The 19,611-nt window shown below is 34.1% G+C and overlaps 1 protein-coding gene across 2 annotated transcripts in view; it reads left to right on the top strand.

Annotated features, from left to right (window-relative positions):
• The first annotated feature begins 2,347 nt into the window (after nt 1-2,347).
• Nucleotides 2,348-19,611, top strand: part of LOC136029467 (helix-loop-helix protein delilah-like) — a 34,753-nt gene continuing 17,489 nt past the window's right edge. Inside the window, exon 1 of one of the 2 annotated variants that reach the window (XM_065707887.1) lies at nt 2,348-2,463. The gene's annotated coding sequence lies outside the window, so the exon portion shown is untranslated. Of the gene's footprint in view, nt 2,464-10,816; nt 12,942-19,611 lie in introns of those variants that run through there. The other variant, XM_065707890.1, reaches the window with a different exon arrangement.

The following is a 19,611-nucleotide window of genomic DNA, read 5'->3' as shown; positions in this document are numbered from 1 at the left end:
ACAGGCACGCAAAACGGTGGGTTTTATTTGAAGAAGCAGCTTTCCAGCCTAGAATGACTCAATATTTTTACAGTTTTATCACTCGTCAAAATTCTTCCATACCACAAAATACAGCTTTGTCAATTCGGCTTTCTACGCACATTTGACTTGTTTTCAATGGTGGCTAGTTTCTTAGACCCCTGGGGTTTTAGACTGAATTCAATTTATAGTAGTTTCATTTAAGGTGCAAGTAACAGAAGTGACAACCCTGTGAGTAGAAGTCGGAAAGAGGTCAAGGCTCGTAAGAATCAACAGACTGCACCTAAACAGGCAAAGTAAAAAGCCAATTAATTCATTATGCATAAGTTTTGTTGACCTGTTTTATCAAATCTAAATAGTTCAAAGATTTTAACCTGTAAATTTGATCAGGGGTGTTGACCTGTTTCTTTTTTATAAATTTCTTTCAAATAAATATAGTATTTTATTTTAGACAGATCCCATTTTCCAATCTGTTCCTATAGGGGAAAAAAATTTTCTCGAGATTTTGGTGTTTCTATTCTGTGTTACAGTTAAGTAGTATTGAAAAAGTTTTGTTAAGATGTGAGTTTTATCTTTTTGTTTGTCTTTTGTTCTTTATTTCTCTCTTTCTTTTTATGTTTTTTTTGTGTGTTTCTTAAAAATGATTTAAATTATTTTTGTCTTTTATCTTGTTTTTTCTTTACTGTTGATAAAGGATCCGGATGTGGAGTTGAAATATTCAGATTTTCTTATTCATTAATAATTTTTGCTGTGTTTTGTCTTTAGTACGTCCTGTTAACTGCTTGATTTAAATTAAATCCGTTTTCTCTCTTAAACTTTCTTAAATTCTTGTTTTCAATGTAGTAAAGGTACAAAAAATAATAAACTTTAGAAAGATTATCTAAACATTGTGAAGAGCAGATTGGACCTTACACTCATGCGAAAGACAATTAGGATGGACCCACCATATTCTTCGCCATTCTTCTTCTTCTGCTAAATCATTTCTAACCTATAAACTGGTACTGAGCTAAGCCCAATCCACATTTTACGTTGGTGCTAAAGTAGAGGAATGCTCAACTTGGGGTATTTAAACTGGTCAATTCAGTGATTAAATTGCTATTTTCTAGCAAACACAATTTCATTTAAAATTTTTTTTTAGAAATTTTAAATCAACTGCAAGGATTTCAATTCAGCCATAGTTATGTTTAAACATAACTATAGACAAATAGTAAAATACTCCAACAAATGTACCAATAGCACACATGTCGGAAACTCCACTTCAAGACAAAAGATTTGATAAGTTCTTTAGCCTTGATCGTGTCCGTCGTGGAACTACAATTGTCTCTAAAAGTCTTAAGAGCTCTCTCAGCATTTGCCATCGAGGCCAAGAATCTTGGAGCTGTCGAGTGCTAGGAGAGATTCAAAAGTTGGAAATGTACCAATAGTTTTTATCCAGTAGGTTACAAGGCTACCCTTGTCAGAAGAAAAACTAAATGAATAACATCTTAAAGCACAAGGAAATCGCAATAATTTTTTTTTGCCACGTGGACTCATATTAACTCTACTAATACGTGGAAACCAAAATTTTCTATGAATTTTCTTTTCATAGTTTTAGAAATATGAAGTTTCTAGAATAGTATCACATTTTTTTCAGTGTTGCCACATTAAACTTAGAAGAAAAGATGAAACTAATTGAATTTTACATGGCTTTTTGTCCGTGAATTTTCATTGACTATTTACTGATTCTCAAAGAAAACCTTCAAAAGAAAACTACATCTTCTTGTAAGCTGGTTGTTGTCATACGTTCTTAACTTACATTTTACTGATTTCACCCATGCTTTCTTTATTTAACTTTGCACCCGCCATTAACAAAATCTCCATATGAAGGTCTTTTCCTTAAAAAAATAAAACTATATATATATATATATATATATATATATATATATATATATATATATATATATATATATATATATATATATATATATATATATATATATATATATATATGTGGTTGAAAAAGTTTTAACATAATCGATTTAAAACTTGGTATTAGTAAAATCACATAGTGAATGGGACATAGTGAAGTGAATTAAGTAAGCTGAAAATACGATGGAATAGGAGGAATCTTCAAAGGAGCTTTCAGAAAAAAAGAATTGACATTTCTGCTGTTTTACCTGTCGTATAGATTACTATAGAATGCTGAAGCTGAAGAAATACTAAGGATTGTCTTTGACAAATCCAAGAGATTTTGGTGTCTCATCGGGTATCAAGCAAGGGTTGCTTAAAGCGATGCGGCGCATCGTTAGTGCTTGGAATACTGTATTAATTTTTTTGTTTGACGCTCAATCAGTGCCTGAGTTGTCTCAGTCTAGTTAGCAACTGTTGTTTCACAGTATAGTTACTACTTATTATAAGTGCACATTTAAAAGGAATCGGCTGGCCATCATTTTAACACATAGTGTGGTAAGTATAATCTTGTAAAAAAGTTCTAAGACTAGGGGGTTTAGCAGCATAATAAAGTAAAGGGTGCTCTTAACCACAAAAAGGAAGTGCACTTCCCCCTGATTTGGTACTTACGTATTATATCGACCATACTTGGAATAAGGCCATAAAACTCATTTATTTTGTAATCTTTGGCGATATTGGAAAGGTTAGGTTAGGCCACTAGGTTACTTTACCCACATTTATACTATATAAGCAAGGAACAAATCTAATCAAAAAGAACTCAGTGTCTGGTTAGAGTCCGTTCGGAATAAGGTTTTACTGATGCAAAGATTTAGCTTTTAACTATCACTATACATTAGTGGCGCCGTCCATGTGTGATTAGCCTACTATAATACGTAAGTACCTACAATTTTCACAGGACACACGTTCTGGTCTAGTGTAATAGCTGTTTGATTACATTTTACTGTTATTACATTACTATTTTTTACATTTTGTTTATTCATAGAAATTTGGAGTCTTGGGTACTCATCATGCGGTTATTGTAATAGGACAGAAATCAGATGGAAAACCAGAAAGCACACCAGTGGATTTCCCATTAAGCGATCTTTCCAAATTTAATAATCCCTGCTACTGCAATTATTCCCCAGACCCCATCTGACGGGGCCTTATATATTTCAGGCGGTACTTATGTATTATATAATACACACTCGAGAAGTAAAGTTTGGTGAATACTGATGAAATAAAACAAAATATGATGAAAACACAATACTTTAGTAACAAAATTATGAAAACTACAACAAAGAATTATGGACGGGGGGTCTCCCAGAACGCATTATGTTAAATACGTAACCTAACCTAACCAAAATAACAACTAAATATTTGATTAAAATATAGCTATAAATAATGAAGAAGACCACACTGCCTTCCCATAATACAAATACAGAAGAGAGAATAATGAGGACTTTTTTTTCCCAAAACAGTGAACGAAAATTCTGTTTGAATATTTCGGCCCTACATCTAAGAGCCGTCTTCAGCAAAGAAAATAATGAACAATAACACAATTACAATAAAAGTTCTTGGTTAAAAATCCATTTTTTAAAATAGCCTTATTTAAAAAAAATAATATTATTACTTCTTAACGAAAAGTTCAGCCAAGACTGTGTGATATATAGCTAACATTTTACAAGCTAAAAAGGTTCATTCATTTCACTAACTGTATTTATTAAAAATTGGAATAATTTCTTATTGCCATGTTTGACTTCTCTGGAGCTAATCATGTAGTTCTTTTGGGATTGGGCTTCTTTTTATTGGTTCCTATTTTTGTTTTATTTCGAATTAGATTATATCCTATAATTAATTTTGTGTACATAGGGTTAAGTGTGTATTCACCCAAGTCTCTGTTTAGGGATGTATTATTATTTAAGTTTCTTTTGATTTCGATTGCCTCGCGGACAGTTTGTTTGATTCATAGGTCAATGCTAATTAGAATTGTTTCGTCAAATTGAACATAATGGTTGGGATTTTCAAAAATATCATTGCTTAAAGCTGAATCGAAAGATATGGAGCTATTTTTAGATTTTAAAGCCTTTTCAATACTTTCTTTGTGTTGCTGTAATCTTGTTCCTAAATTTTGGTGGGTTTGACCAATGTAATAATTTCCACAACTACATGGTATTTGATAAGCCCCTCTTACACGATTACCTGGCGTTTTATCCTTACCAGAACTGAGATGATTCATTATACTTAAAATTACTTGGAAGGCAACACGTAAATTATTTTTTAAACAAACTTTTTTCAATTTTGTAATTTTTCAGTAATTTTCGGAATATAAGGTAGGTAAATCGTGCTTGTGGGTTTATTCGAATCGTTTACTGGTGTGGGAATTATGGCTTTACAAGAATTTATCTTTAATCTGTGAGCAATAACAGTATTTATTAAGGAAATTGGGTACCCGTTGCCACAAAGTGTGTCTAATAAAATTTAATTCTTTTTTAATATACGGCTCTGAACAGATATTAAGTACTCTATCCACAAAAGAGATTACAACGCCTCTTTTAACCTGTGGAGGATGGTTAAATTTGAAATGAAGGTAACTATTATTATGTGTAGGTTTTGTGTAAACCGTAAAATCATGTTTTTTCACACTACGTATTATCAATACATCTAGGAAAGGTATTTATTTATCTGTTTCGGTCTCTAGAGTGAATTAAAGGTTTCTATCATAAGTATTTAAATGTTCTAGAAAACCTTTAAGTTCACTTTCGTCATAATTCCAAATTGAAATTACCCACAAACACGATTTACCTACCTTATATTTCGAAAATTACTTCAAACTGAAAAAAGTTTCTTTAAAAAATAATTTACGTGTTGTCTTCATAGGTAATTCAAGTATAATGAATATTCTCAATTCTGGTAAGGATAAAACCTCAGTTACTTGTCTAAGAGGAGTTTATCAAATACCATGTAGTTGTGGAAATTATTACATTGGTCGAACCCACCGAAATTTAGGAACAAGATTATATAAAATAATCTAATTCAAAATAAAACAAAACAGGAACCAATAAAAACAAGCCCAATCCCAAAAGAACTACAAGATTAGCTCCAGAGAAGGCAAACATCGCAATAAGAAATTATTCCAATTTTTAATAAATCTAGTTAGTGAAACGATTGAACCTTTTTAGCTTGTAAAATGTTAGCTTTTATCACACAGTCTTGGCTGAACTTTTCGTAAGAAGTAATGATACCAAGGCTATTTTTGAAAAAATGAATTTTTAACCAAGAACTTTTATTGTAAGTGTGTTATAGTTTAATATTTTCTTTGCTGAAGACGGACCTTAGATATAGGGCCGAAATATTCAAATAGGTTTTTTCGTTCAATGTCTTGAAAAAAAAGTCCTCATTATTTTTTCTTCTGTATTTGTAATATAGCTATAATTTAGTTTCCCACCAACCCGATTAATTAAACCTTGAGCTAATTAAATTATTTAATAATGATTTAAGCTAATTAAAACCTTGAAAACCAGGTAGTGTCTCATGCTCGCGATACAAGTTCTCGAGTGTGTATTATACAACACATAAGCACCGTTCAGGCTATACTGTGCGCAAGTTTGCCGAATTTTTCTTCAGATTAGCTCTATTTGTATTTGAATCAACTCTTGACAGAAAAAAAGCATAAATAGGGTTTTCATGCCTCTTCATTATTGTTTTTATGAAAGTACTATAATAGCAAAAGTGCAGTGCTATTCGATTCCCCATCCAAAACTGGTACGAAATATTATCTTTTCTACATTGAAAACAACAGTCCACGCCCTCTAATGCGGCCAAATATATCCCTAGACTATATAAAAAAAGCTTTGATTTTCTGTCGGTTTGCTTTTTTGGGTTCCTGCACTCATCTCTTATTAACAGTTACTTTGCAACGATAAATTGTGCCAAGCTGAAAAAATGGGCAAGTTTTGTATATGGCATAAGACTATATGTGGCACCGTAAGGGGCCTGGGGGTGTTGGGGCACAGCTTTGATGGAGGTAATTATCACATTAGATAATAGCCTGTTATGGATCATCTAACGGTATATTTTTTTTCCATCTTAGTGTTTCTCCATAAATAGCACCAACCCCTCAGGCAACTATCGGTTCAACTTGGAGGAAAGGGTGGGTATTGTCCCCTTGCTTTTAGAACTCATGAACTTCCAGAGAGCCCTCCGAAGAGAGTGCAAAGCTAACCTCTGAGACAAGGCAGTATGCTTTTAAGATACTTGTGTATTATATAATACACACTCGAGAAGTGAAGTTTGGTTCATGCTCATTTAAATATAACAGAATAGGATGAAAATATAATATTTTATTAACAAAATTATGAAAACTACAAGAAAGTACTATGAAAGGGGGGTGCCCAGAGCGCATTATATTAAATACATAACCCAAACTAACCGAAGCTAAACTAAATACCAACAAAATATTTAGTCAAAATATAGCTACAATGTATTTTCCCTGCGAGCCGAAGCTACTTGTCTGGTTTGTCCACCGTGAAAACCAGGTTATATCTCATGAATCGTGATGCAAGTTCTCTAGTGTGTATTATATAATGCACAAGTATCGTTTTTAACTCCTCCCCTCGATAGATAGTTTTCCTGAGTTTTCCTCCGAGGATGGTCTTTAGGGATGCAAATGGTTGTGACTAAAAACCACTTTCTGTTACTTTAAAAACATAGCCATGTTAGTAGAAGGTGCAGTGCTTTGCATCAAGACTCACTGAATTCGCATTTCTGTGTCTGAACGAAGCAGATGTAGTAAATAGGATTTTTTTTTACATCTTTAGGAAGGCTTTTCAATACTTTTAATAGCTTTCACTAGATGTATAATACATAGTGAGTTATAAATCAAATGACGAACGAGGTCAATGGCTCGTAATCTATATTCTCAAATATAAATTTGTTTGATCTTGACCACTCAAACAAAGTGCTACAATTAAAAGGAAGTGAAAAAAAACAGCATAATCTTTCAATAAGACAATGGAAAAAGAAACCTTTTCATTATTAATTATAAAAGCCCGAATATTTTGGCCTATCGTCCCGAAGCAGATTCGTACACTCTCCACATACTCATAAGTGACATTAAAAACTGACCAACACCCCTAGAACTTTAATTGTGGGGAGGGTATTATAACTTTTCTTTATCAATGACCTTTCAGTTGGAATGGGGACGGGGAATATACTAAAATTATAGTTGATGCTTTGATACCCGAGTGAGGGATCACTGGATCAAAATTCTTGGTAGAAGCTTGCTAATCTCATTACCAAAGAAATTTGAAAGTCTAATCTAAAAAGGGTGATGAAGGCATCTCTGCTTTGGAAAGCTGGTTAATTTAGAACAGCTTTTTGAATAAAATAACTTTTTCAAAGAGAATTAAACTACTACTACTACTAATAATAACTCACTGCAGCACCAAGCCGCCTGAGGCCAACATAGCTACGCACGCTCCTCCTCCAACCTAATCTATTCAAGGCCTCCCTCTTTACACCCTCCCAGGAAGTTCCCGTCTCCTTTAAATCTTTATTTATGACATCCTCACAACCCAGACAAGGACGACCTGCTTTCCTTGTAGCCCCGGACGGTTGGCCAAAAAGGACAATCTTCGGCAATCTGTCATCCTTCATCCGCAGAACGTGGCCTAGCCATCTCAACCTTTCTTTCAATATAGCCCTAGAAAGCGGGATTGAACCACATTTTTCGTACAGCCTACTTTTTGAAATACGGTCAGTCAGCCGGGTACCCAGAACGATCCGTAGGCAATTTCTCTGGAAAACATCTAGTAAATTTTCATCTGCTTTTCGGAGCGCCCGTGCTTCAAAGCCATATTTGACCACTGTCATCACTGTAACTTCCAATATTCTTATCTTGGTTTGCAGACTTATCTTTCTATTCTTCCAAACTTTTTTTTAACTGTGAAAAAACACCCTGAGCCTTAGCTATTCTTCTTTTAACATCTTCACTGCTCCCACCATCTTTACTAATAATACTACCAAGGTAAGTGAAGCTCCCAACCTGATCTATCTTTTCGTTACCCAATGTCACCTTTTCATCTTCACTTATTCCTAGCCTTAGTGACTTAGTCTTCTTAACATTAATTTTCAAGCCTATTTAGCACCCTGAACTCGCAAAAACTCTAAAAAATTCATGCATTTTGCTCACACTTTCATCTAATATGCTTAAATCATCAGCATAATCTAAGTCCGGGAGCATTTTTCCTTCTCATTTGATTCCGTGGTCTCCAATTGCCTTTCCTGTGCTCCTTAAGACGAAGTCCATCAAAATGATCCATATAAAGGGGGAGAGAACACAACCCTGCTTAACTCCTGATTTAATACAAAACCAGTTGCTAACCTCATTTCCTACCTTAACCGCAGCAATATTATTCTCGTACATAGCACAAATCACTTTAATGTATTTTTCTGGTATACCATATAAGGATAAGACCTTTTCTAACGCTCTTCTATCAACAGAATCGAAAGCTTGCTCACAATCGATAAAACTGAGGACCAAAGATGTTTGACAACGAAGGGACTTCTCAATTATTAAACTAAGAGTGAAAACTTGGTTGACACATCCTGTACCTTTTCTAAAACCGCATTGTCCTTCCCTTAAAACTTTGTCTACAGCATGTCTCAGTCTAAAAAGTATCATATTACTCAGTACTTTGCTACCTACAGAGACCAGACTAATGCCTCGATGATTACGACACTCACTCTTGTCACCTTTCTTATACAGTGGTTTAATCAAGGTTTTCCTAAAATCATTGGGTACTTCCCCTTTTTCAAAAACCATGTTCATAATCTTCAGTAGCTTATTCCCAACCTCATAGCCACCATATTTAAGAAACTCATCAATCATACTATCAGCACCTGGAGCCTTATTATTTTTTAATCCTTTTAGTACTGTCGCTAATTCTTCCTCACTAAATAAATCTTCCTTCACATCCAAGGTATCACAATTTTTTTCATTTTCATCTATATCTTTTCCTGCAATTGTATCTCGGTTTAGCACAATCTCAAAATGTTCCGCCCATCTTTCTTTAACTTTTTCCTTATTACTAATTGTGGCCCCATTTCTATCTTTAACTGGGACTAGTCCGGATTGGCTACTCCCTTTCAATTTATTAACATTCCAGTATAATATTTTGCTATTATGCCGTCCAGCTGCATCTTCCAGATCCTCAGCCATTTTATCCATGGCTTCCACTTTACAACTCCTTAGTTCATATTTTAATGTTTTCTCCACTTTCTTTACATTCCTTTTGTTTTCATACGACCTATCACTCAGATAATTCTTGTACAAACCCTTCTACTGTTTACTAAACCTAAAGCTTTTTTCACTAATATTCCTAAGACACCATCAGCAACTTCACAAATTAAAGAGCTTCATTAAACCAAAATGAGCAGAAACTAAGTCAAATAGTCAAACCCATTCTGCGGGAGAAGTTTTTTAAGTAAATTTCTGTTCGTTTTTTATTGGCATAGTCTTTTTAATGGAAAAAGAAAATAACATTTTATATATTTTGATTTTTTTCTACAAGAATCCATAATTTGGCTTGCTTATTGTATTTTGGAGAAAAGTTTTCAACAATTTTTAACGGTATACACCCTTTTGAAAATCTTGTTAAAAACATTTTTTTAAATTCAGTTTTATACCTCCTCAAGCTGTTGACTTGAAAAAATAAAACTTAATACAATTACCAAGGAATTCTATCTATGCTCTACGGTGATGCTGGTATCAGTGCTTTGGAAAGTCAAATAAGTAATGTAGATGACATGATAATGCCTCCATGTATCCGGAGTAATGAGATCATTACTCATAAAACTGCTGGACAAAGAATGCAAAGTCAACAGTATATTTAGAAGACATAATTTAGATTGCATATTTAGAAGGTGAAATCTGTTGATACATTACCCTTACCCCCTCTCAGAACAAAACTGTGAAGTCACAAAAATCAACGACTTATTTTTCCTAGAAAGTAATGATACATGCTCTATCTTATGTACAGGTAAACTAAAGGATAACAGCTCTAGCGAAAAAGATAAACGAAAGACAGGTAAGAGACATGTAATCTATGATCTATTTTTTTTTTTCATTTATTGTCAAAGGGTGCCTAAATTGGCAACCTGGGTGTCTGTCTTAAGACACATTAAACTAAAGCATATGCAACTCAATTACATTCAAACCAGCCACACACAAATCAACCCCAAGCAATTCAACTCAACCCACATGCACCTCAACCCCCCATGGAACTTAGCCCTGTTCAACTCAACCCCCTTGCAACCCAACTCCAGTTGGATTCAATTTACGTTCAACTTAACTTTCATTCATTTTAATCCCATGCAGCTCAAACCCTCGTGTAACTCAGTCTTAATTATGTCAATCCCTTTGAACTCAGTATGATAAATAAAAAAAAAACAAGTTTTTTTTTAACAGAAAGTAAGGAGCGACATATAAAACTTAAAACGAACAGAAGTTACTTCGTATATGAAAGGAGATGCTTCCTCATCAACGCCCCGCTCTTTACGCTAAAATTTGACTCTTTCTCTTAACTCTACTTTTTAACAGTAAGAAACTTTAGCGTAAAGAGTGGGGCGTTGATGAGGAAGCATCTCCTTTCATATACAAAGTGATTTCTGTTCGTTTTAAGTTTTAATGTCGCTCCTTACTTTCTGTTAAAAAAAAACTTGTTTTTTTATTTAATTTCTGAAGGTTTTTGAATCAATGCATGTTTTGATTTTGGCTCTCCGCAGATGAATAATTAAAACGAAATTTGCATATTTTTTTTCTAAATGGCTTTCTCATAGTTGTGATTAAATGATCTTGAGAAAAAAGGAGCGGGGGAGGAGGCCTAGTTGCCCTTCCAATTTTTGGTTACTTAAAAACAACTAGAACTTTTAATTTTTTTTACGAATGTTTTTATTAGTAAAAGATATACGTAACTTACAAATTAGCTTACGTAGCGAACTTCTGTATTCTCCTGTTTTTGTTACGTATACAAAGGGGTTCACCCCCTCGTCAGAACCTCGCTCTTTATACTAAAGCTTAAGTTTTGTTCCAATTTCTTAAGAATGACCCCTGAATCACAAAAGCCATAGAATAAATAGTTGAAATTACTAAAAATACTTTAGCTTTAAAAAGAGCGAGGTATTAGGAGGAGGTGAGCCCATCATATGCGTAATAATTTCTGTTCGTTTTAAATTTTAATGCTTCTCCTTACTTTCAGTTGAAAAACTTTTTCATATTTGTTTTTTCATTGTATTTTTTAAATAAGGCTAGATAATCCTGCGCTCCCTTCATGAAAATTTTCTTCCCCAATGACAAATTCCTCCAAGGAAAGTTACCCCAACATATCCCCCTCTTCTCAACTCGTCCCCCAACCTAAAAATCCCCCTGAAAACGTCTGTACACTTCCAAATAACCATTACTATATGTAAGCACTGGTCAAAGTTTGTAACTTGTGGCCCCTCCCACGGTGACTGTGGGGGAGTAAGTCGTCCCCAAAGACATAGTTATAAGGTTTTTTGACTATGCTGAATAAAATGGCTATCTCAGAATTTTGATCTGGTGACTTTGGAAAATAATTAGCGTGGGAGGGGGCCTAGGTGCCCTCCAATTTTTTGTGGTCACTTAAAAGGGCAATAGAAATTTTCATTTCCTTTAGAATGAGCCCTCTCGCAAGATTCTAGGACCACTGGGTCGATACGATCACCCCTAAAAAAAAACAAAAAAAACACGCATCTGTGATCTGCCGTCTGGCAAAAAATACAAAATTCCACATTTTTGTAGATAAGAGCTTGAAACTTCTACAATAGGGTTCTCTGATACGCTGAATCTGATGGTGTGATTTTCGTTAAGATTCTATGACTTTTAGGTGTTGTTTCCCCCTATTTTCTAAAATAAGGCAAATTTTCTCAGGCTCGTAACTTTTGATTGGTAAGACTAAACTTGATTGAAAATATATATATAAAATCAGCATTAAATTGCAATTCTTTTGATGTAGCTATTGATATCAAAATTCCATTTTTTAGAGTTTTGGTTACTATTGAGCCGGGTCACTCCTTACTACAGTTCGTTACCACGAACTGTTTGACAGCTACATTTTGTAAAATACACTTAAGGTATTTGCAGAATCATATGGCCAACATTCAAAAAAGTTTTAAATAGTGCTGATTCGAAGCTGAAAATTTACTTCGGTCCCTACAAATTATCCCGACCCCACTCAAAAAGAAAAATCCGGTTTGTCTGTGTGCAGTAGGTTATAATTTGCTTAGTCTCATTGAGAAAAACTAGGACATAGGTTTATTTTTATTAGATATTTTATATATTGTGGTGATTAGCGATATTGGGCATAATGCGTTCTGGTTAGCCTGCTATCCATACTTCTCTGTATACCTTTACTTCTCTCTCACTCCCAGTTTTTGTATAAAATCGCAATGCCCTAGACTAAAGGTCATATTTGACATTCAAATGGTTTTATACTGATTAAGCTTTAAGTGAAATCAAGCTTTCTATGGTTTTCGTGAACACATCTTCTTGTATTAGGGTATAGATGAGAAAAATGTTTAAGCTTACATTTAAAATTATTAAGTTGACGTAAGAATTGCTAAAACACAGTAAATTAATCACATAAATTGAGTTACCAATACGTAGCTTTGTCCTAAAAAAAAAAAAAAAAAAAAAAAAAAAAAAAAAAAAAAAAAAAAAAATTCACACGCAGATAATATAAAGTTTTTACCTGTCAAGAGTGTGTTTTCTCTTTCTTAGGGTAAAACAGTTCATGACATGCTCTTCTCCCTTCTTATTTATTGTATAACTCTTCTATTCAGGGGAACCTAAATAGACATGTCAAACAGTATCCCTGACACTGAAACACCTAACAATGCAAAGTTTTGACATTTTCTAATTTTATTTCCAGGGATATTTGGTGGTAAACTTGTCGTAGTTCCAATTGATTTTCTAGGTAAATAAATACCATTTGATTTACCAGTCTATACTCTTTCCAAATATAATAATTGCTGCAACGTAATTACATCCTGCTAGCCCTAATGGCTGGGTGCAGCTCTAGGCTATACATAATGTTGCTGATTTGGTTGCTTTTATTTTCCTAATTAACATTATTTGAAGTTATCGAAAATTATCTGCATTATTTGTAACTGCTGATGAGAAAAAATACAAAAAAAAATAATAATTCAAACCAACAAAATCAGCGAATCTGTCTATATAGCTTAGAGCCACATAATTGAAATACGAAAATGTTAACTCCTGGAAGTCCCAGCAATTTTATTTTCCACTGTATGATAAAAGACTTTCTGAAATATAGTTTGTTTCCAGTAAAGAGAACCCTGCCGTTTTGAGCGTTTAAGGGGGGAGAGGGGTATTCTTGCTCTTATTTGTGGTAAGTTCTACTCGCTTTAAGTTTGACTTAATTATTGTTTTCATTTTCTTTTCAATTTAGGATTCATCTATGTGTCGATAGCAGTCAGTATTTGTTCTGTTTAACGATTGATGCGATTATTCATATTAGCTTCTCTTCATTTTTGGCCACATTAATATATTTTTTCAAAATATGCTGCCTTCAAAACTTCATCATCAAGGAAATATAAGCATAGTTAATATAGTCTAGGCGCCAGGTCCGGAAAATGTGACACCCCCCTCACCCAAAAGGTACACTAGGTTGAAAGTGGATTTCCCATCAAATCGAACCCGCTGATTACGAATATGCCGGGAACAGCGATCTGAATTGGGTGCTTAAGGTAGAATTGATGCCTAATACAATTGAATACTTTCCCTTCATTAACAAGTGTAGTTATCATTTTCAGTAGTTTGAAAAATTAAATCTAGCCGAAATGGAACATGCTCACAACGAAACGATTCACCCCCTCTCCCTCCAAAAAAAGGACTTCAAATCGGACACGTTTACTGGTTAAGGACAGATACATATCCAATATATTGCTTAAATATATAAAATCAAAAACTATTCTAGTAATTACGATTCACAAATATTGCTTGAATAAATGACTGTACTTCTGTGGCTTACAGCATTAACGTCCTTAAAGACAAACATTCGATTAGAAATCAAGAAAGTTCTCAACAAGCATCTCAAAAAAGCTTATTAAAAGATAGAAGGATTCAGAAGAAGTTTCATAAAGGGGGTCGAAGAATTTTGGTAAAAGTAGGCTACTATCCAACTGAAAACTTTATGTGAAGCTACACATAAATATAATATAATGCTACATATAATGGCAAAATTGAAAGTGATCTATGCTTCCTGTTCCGCCATGGTTGCTCAGGTCAATTTTTTCTCCTGATATTTGAGGTGATTTTACTTCCTAAAATCTATCAGTTCAAGATTAGAGTCTCTTGTTTTAAAACTTTCAAAAGCAGATATAAATTCACCTCTACAGCTGCAAATAGGACAGAATAGAAATAAATAGAAAAGGAAATTACTGAAAAATAAAACAAGACTTAGTTCTTTTTATAATGATATTCATACTATAAGAAGATAGGTCACATCAGTTTTCTTTTCATCATGGAATTTGGTAGAGGGAGATCCGCTCCAGGAATCATTTAGCTGTTTAATTTTTTTTTCCAGTATAAATTGAAACTCTGATTCTCTTATTTGTCTTAAAATCGCTGACAATATCCTATTCCTTACGTTCCAGATTTACATACTAACTCATAAATGTTAAACTGCCTCTATATATAATACCATGCCGACTTCTTGCTTTTTTCGCTTTCCTAAATATTTCTTTTAACCAGCTCCTAAGAAAGATTCAGTGTAATCCCCCTCCCAAAAACTTTTGTGCAATTTTTATAGAATTTTTTAAAATAAAGATGCATAAGGGATGGTAATTTTTAAGCTCTAGGAGTCAATTTTCTCTTCCAATTGACATCCCTGGCAATTTGTAATTAATTTAAGGTTTTTCCGCAAAGGTTTTTCTGACAAGTTATTTACAGCTTCTGGTTATGTTTTTGTCAATAAACCATCTTTATTACTGTGGTAACGCTCTTCCTTATGCCTTTTATGATACATTTACCATTTTACCGAAGTCTAGCATCGGTGACTCGGAATAACATTTTCTGACTAGGACTTCCAAATAACATTAACACTATCATTAATTTTTTTTAACTTTGTCAACTCTGTACAGTGTTTCTAACATTGGTTTCTAAACAAGAACAAACAGAATTGTAAATAATAAATAATGTAAACGGTAAAATCCGAGTATTACGAACAAACTAAAGTAGAATATTGTACAATAATTAATAATTAATAACAATAAATATGAAATAATTTTAAAGAAAGACTAGCCAAATCATTTCATAAGGTAAAGAATCTCTTTCAGGCTAAAGCATAATAATTGAAAAACTAGCTGAGCTAGATAAATTAAACCTTCCAAGATTTTCAGGAAACAATGTCTGGGTGGTTTCTCAAAATTCCATTCACCCGGCTTTCCTACCTTTTTTGAATTATCAAAGAAAGTTTGTCCAAAAAGTAGTTGTTTATCCTAACCAAAAAAGTGCACGAGGACTTCAAATAGTAAGCTTGTTGGTGACCACTTGGCGACAATATGGTGTTTACCTTCATACAAATATGTAAATTTCATCTTTTCATCTTTTTATTGCATCGATATCACATTATGAATCATGAAGTGGTTACTTTTTTTCGTCAGTCTTGTGCATTATTGATGAAACTACAAAGATTTTAAGTAAATTCTAAATTATAAAAATGAATTGGACAAAATTTTAGAAATTGAATATCGCAATTCCACAGCTGCCCTAATGGTCAGTAACCAATGTTATTACCCATTAAAAACAATGTTGGCCGTTTCTCCAGACACTTTCGAAGTCAATAAATGCAAAACTGAAAATTGAAATTATAGATCGTGTCATCTGTGCGATAAGGGTACACATACAAAAAATTCCAAATTCTAAATGAGAAAAAAAGAGACAATTTTGAAAAAAAAGAAACGCCGAGGTCATAATAAACCTCGCAGTGAGGTAAAGACACTATCGTATCATATTGACCTGTTCATAGGTCATATCATGTTAAGCATTCAGCCTGTATCTTATTAAGTATCCTGAGCTTTAATAGGTATCATTTTAAACAAATAGAAATGAAAGTCTCTAGGCGTCTTGAAACCCTTAGGAAGCTATAAGAAATATTTCCAGGGTTGATTCTTAGAGTCCTTTTCTACAGCCCAATTCGGTCTTACGTTTCATAGTCTCTGGTTATTTGGATGTTAACCCTTCCCTCCTAATTATAGCTACTTTCAAAATGTAATGGTAAAGCAAGAGCTGTTAGCCTTTTCAAGAAACTAGCCATTCGTCGCATAAACTTCGGCTTGACTAGAAATCCCTTTATTTTATGCTGTGCGTTTCTTTCTATTGTCTATAGTTGGATGACCACCATCCTGCTGTCCTATGCAATAATATATCTTTTTATTTTGATCAGCCTATTATTCATTTCCGTACTTCCAACAAGAGATTCTTCACACTCCATCAGTGCAGTCTGACTTCAATCCTCTGATAATATGTCTATGTAACATGATCCAGAACACGCACCTTTGGGTCTCCACAAAGCTGCCTTTCGTTTGGATTTTCAAAACAACTTCAGAAGTTTTCTATATGATAATCAAGTTTTTTTTTTGGTTTCCCTTCTAATTGATGTCTTTAGATTGGGTTGGATGTTTACTTGAGTTGACCAAATCATGCGCCACTTCCCTGTCTAGCTTGTGGTTTGGGAGATTTTTCTAGGTGGGTGACTGGGTTTCGTTTGTACACTTTGTTGTATGTTTGTCTCTCCTGTTCCTTCCTGGTTATGGAGCTTTAAGGGGAGACTAGGCTGAAGCTTTTCCAGACGATGATCCAGTTTTTTCCGGTTTTCCTTCTAATTGATGTCTTTAGATTGGGTTGGATGTTCTCTTGAGTTGACCAAATCATGCGCCACTTCCCTGTCTAGCTTGTGGTTTGGGGGATTTTTCTATGTGGGTGACTGGGTTTTGTTTATACTCTTTGTTGTATTTTTGTCTCTCCTGTTCCTTCCTGGTTATGGAGCTTTAAGGGGAGACTAGGCTGAAGCTTTTCCAGATGATGATCCAGTTTTTCCGGTTTTCCTTCTAATTGATGTCTTTAGATTGGGTTGGATGTTTACTTGAGTTGACCAAATCATGCGCCACTTCCCTCTCTAGCTTGTGGTTTGGGGGATTTTTCTAGGTGGGTGACTGGGTTTTGTTTATACTCTTTGTTGTATTTTTGTCTCTCCTGTTCCTTCCTGGTTATGGAGCTTTAAGGGGAGACTAGGCTGAAGCTTTTCCAGATGATGATCCAGTTTTTTCCGGTTTTCCTTCTAATTGATGTCTTTAGATTGGGTTGGATGTTTACTTGAGTTGACCAAATCATGCGCCACTTCCCTGTCTAGCTTGTGGTTTGGGGGATTTTTCTAGGTGGGTGACTGGGTTTTGTTTGTACTCTTTGTTGTATTTTTGTCTCTCCTGTTCCTTCCTGGTTATGGAGCTTTAAGGGGAGACTAGGCTGAAGCTGATTTTTTGTTGTTGTGAATCTGTTGTTAAATACAATACTGCAGAACTCGGAACAGTTTTGACGTTCCTTTTCTGGAGAGTATTATAATATAGGTGACATAAAATGAAAAAAGAAGGTTTGTGACAGAAGTGAAATTTCCGAAATATGCTGCGTTGTGCATAGGAAGTTTTTGTATCTTTGTTCTAGTAGCCAAAAAACGGAACAAGGCGTTATTTTAGGGTCCCTTTAAAAACTCAAGTGTAATGTGTGAGGATAGAAATTCGAAAAGAGTTTAAGAAATTGCATTGAATTTTCAAAAATAATTTTGAAAATGGGAAATTTGTCCCAAAACTGGTGAAGCGGCTAGAAAATTTCAAGGTTACCAAAAGTTCGGTTCCTTTAAATTTCAAAATATTGGTCAGAAAAGTGCTTTTAGGTTGTCCTTGGTATACAATTAAATAAAAAAAAAACAAGTTTTTTTTAACTGAAAGTAAGGAGCGACATTAAAACTTAAAACAAACAGGAATTACTTCGTATATGAAAGGGGCTGGTCCCTCCTCAACGCCCCGCTCTTTACGCTAAAGTTTTTTACTGTTTTAAAACGTAGAGTTGAGAGAAAGCGTCAAACCTTAGCGTAAAGAGCGGGGCGTTGAGGAGGGACCAGTCCCTTTCATATACGAAGTAATTTCTGTTCGTTTTAAGTTTTAATGTCGCTCCTTACTTTCAGTTAAAAAAACTTGTTTTTTTTTATTTAATGTCATTACAACTCCCAACTGAATTTATCTACTGAGTTCTAAATATACTCCTGAAAATCCCTATACAAGTCGAGCTAGAGGAGTGAAAGGTAGCCCTCTCAATATATAAGCTGGTTTTTTCAGCGTCATTTGGTACTTTAATTAAGAAAGAAGTATTTTCATTTCTCTCTAAAAAACAAACAAACAAAGGGTCAGATTGCGTACAAACTTTGGTTGTAGAATTTATTTCATTTGCTTCAGTTTCAAGTGAGCTTTCTTATAGTGGAGGGGGGGGTATGTTTGTGCGAAGTTTTGTTTAGTATTGCTTCTAATCATCTTAGTATGTTTTGAAAAACCTCGTATCCGTGGACGACGATTTTTGACAGCCAATAGTGTACCCAGGATGTCTTATCAGGGAGGAAGGGTATCTAAAGAATTTTGCCTGTGGGGTGGATAAGGGTTTAATTAAGCTGGATAACTTGTTTTACTCATCGAAATAAATGGTCTTTTTACTTGCATTTTAAGACTTATATTTTCAGTCAATATTTCAGGCGGGGGAGCGCAAAACTCGATATCCCCCCCCCCGAAAAAAAATTGTCCTTATGTCCATAAAAAATATGTCCATAGCATAATAACTGAATTAGTGTGTGATTCATTTTATAAAGAAAGAAAACGATCAAAAATGGGGGTTTTAAAGGCCAAATAAAAATGCTGAAGAAAACACAGAAAGCGAATATTTCGGGAGAACAGCCACCTCTCTTCTTCAGTACGAACAAAATAATATGATCAAGGAAAGAACAAAAACCAAAAAACAAGCGTAGAAAGTAGAAAAAAAAACAAAGAAAAAAAATGCCAAAAATTAAATAAAATCCAATAAAAGAACAGAAATTAAAGGAATTAAAATCAAATACCTAACAAAGAATAAAGCGAATTATTCACCAATATCGGCGATTTGCAAAAAATCCAAACAAATTTGAACTGCCAACGACGGATACTAACAAACAACTAAGAAATAAAAGAAAAAATTTATTCGCTCAAACAAACAAAGCAGCGATTGAATGAATCAAACAGTTCGTGGTAACGAACTGTAGTAAGGAGCGACCCGGCTCAATAGTAAACAAAAATCTAAAAAACGGAATTTTGATGCTAAAATATACATCAAAAGAATCGGATTTTCATGCTGATTTTAAATATATAAGTTTCATCAAACTTGGTCTTTGTCATCAAAAGTTACGAGCCTGAGAAAATTTGCCTTATTTTGGAAAATAGGGGGAAACACCCCCTAAAAGTAATAGAATCTCGACGAAAATCACACCATCGCATTCAGCGTATCAGAAAACCCTATTGCAATAATTTCAAGCTCCTATATACAAAAAT

The sequence above is a fragment of the Artemia franciscana genome, chromosome 7, assembly GCF_032884065.1.
Source record: "Artemia franciscana chromosome 7, ASM3288406v1, whole genome shotgun sequence".
NCBI classification, from domain to species: Eukaryota; Metazoa; Arthropoda; class Branchiopoda; order Anostraca; family Artemiidae; genus Artemia; species Artemia franciscana.
This window is presented reverse-complemented; position numbering and strand designations above follow the sequence as displayed.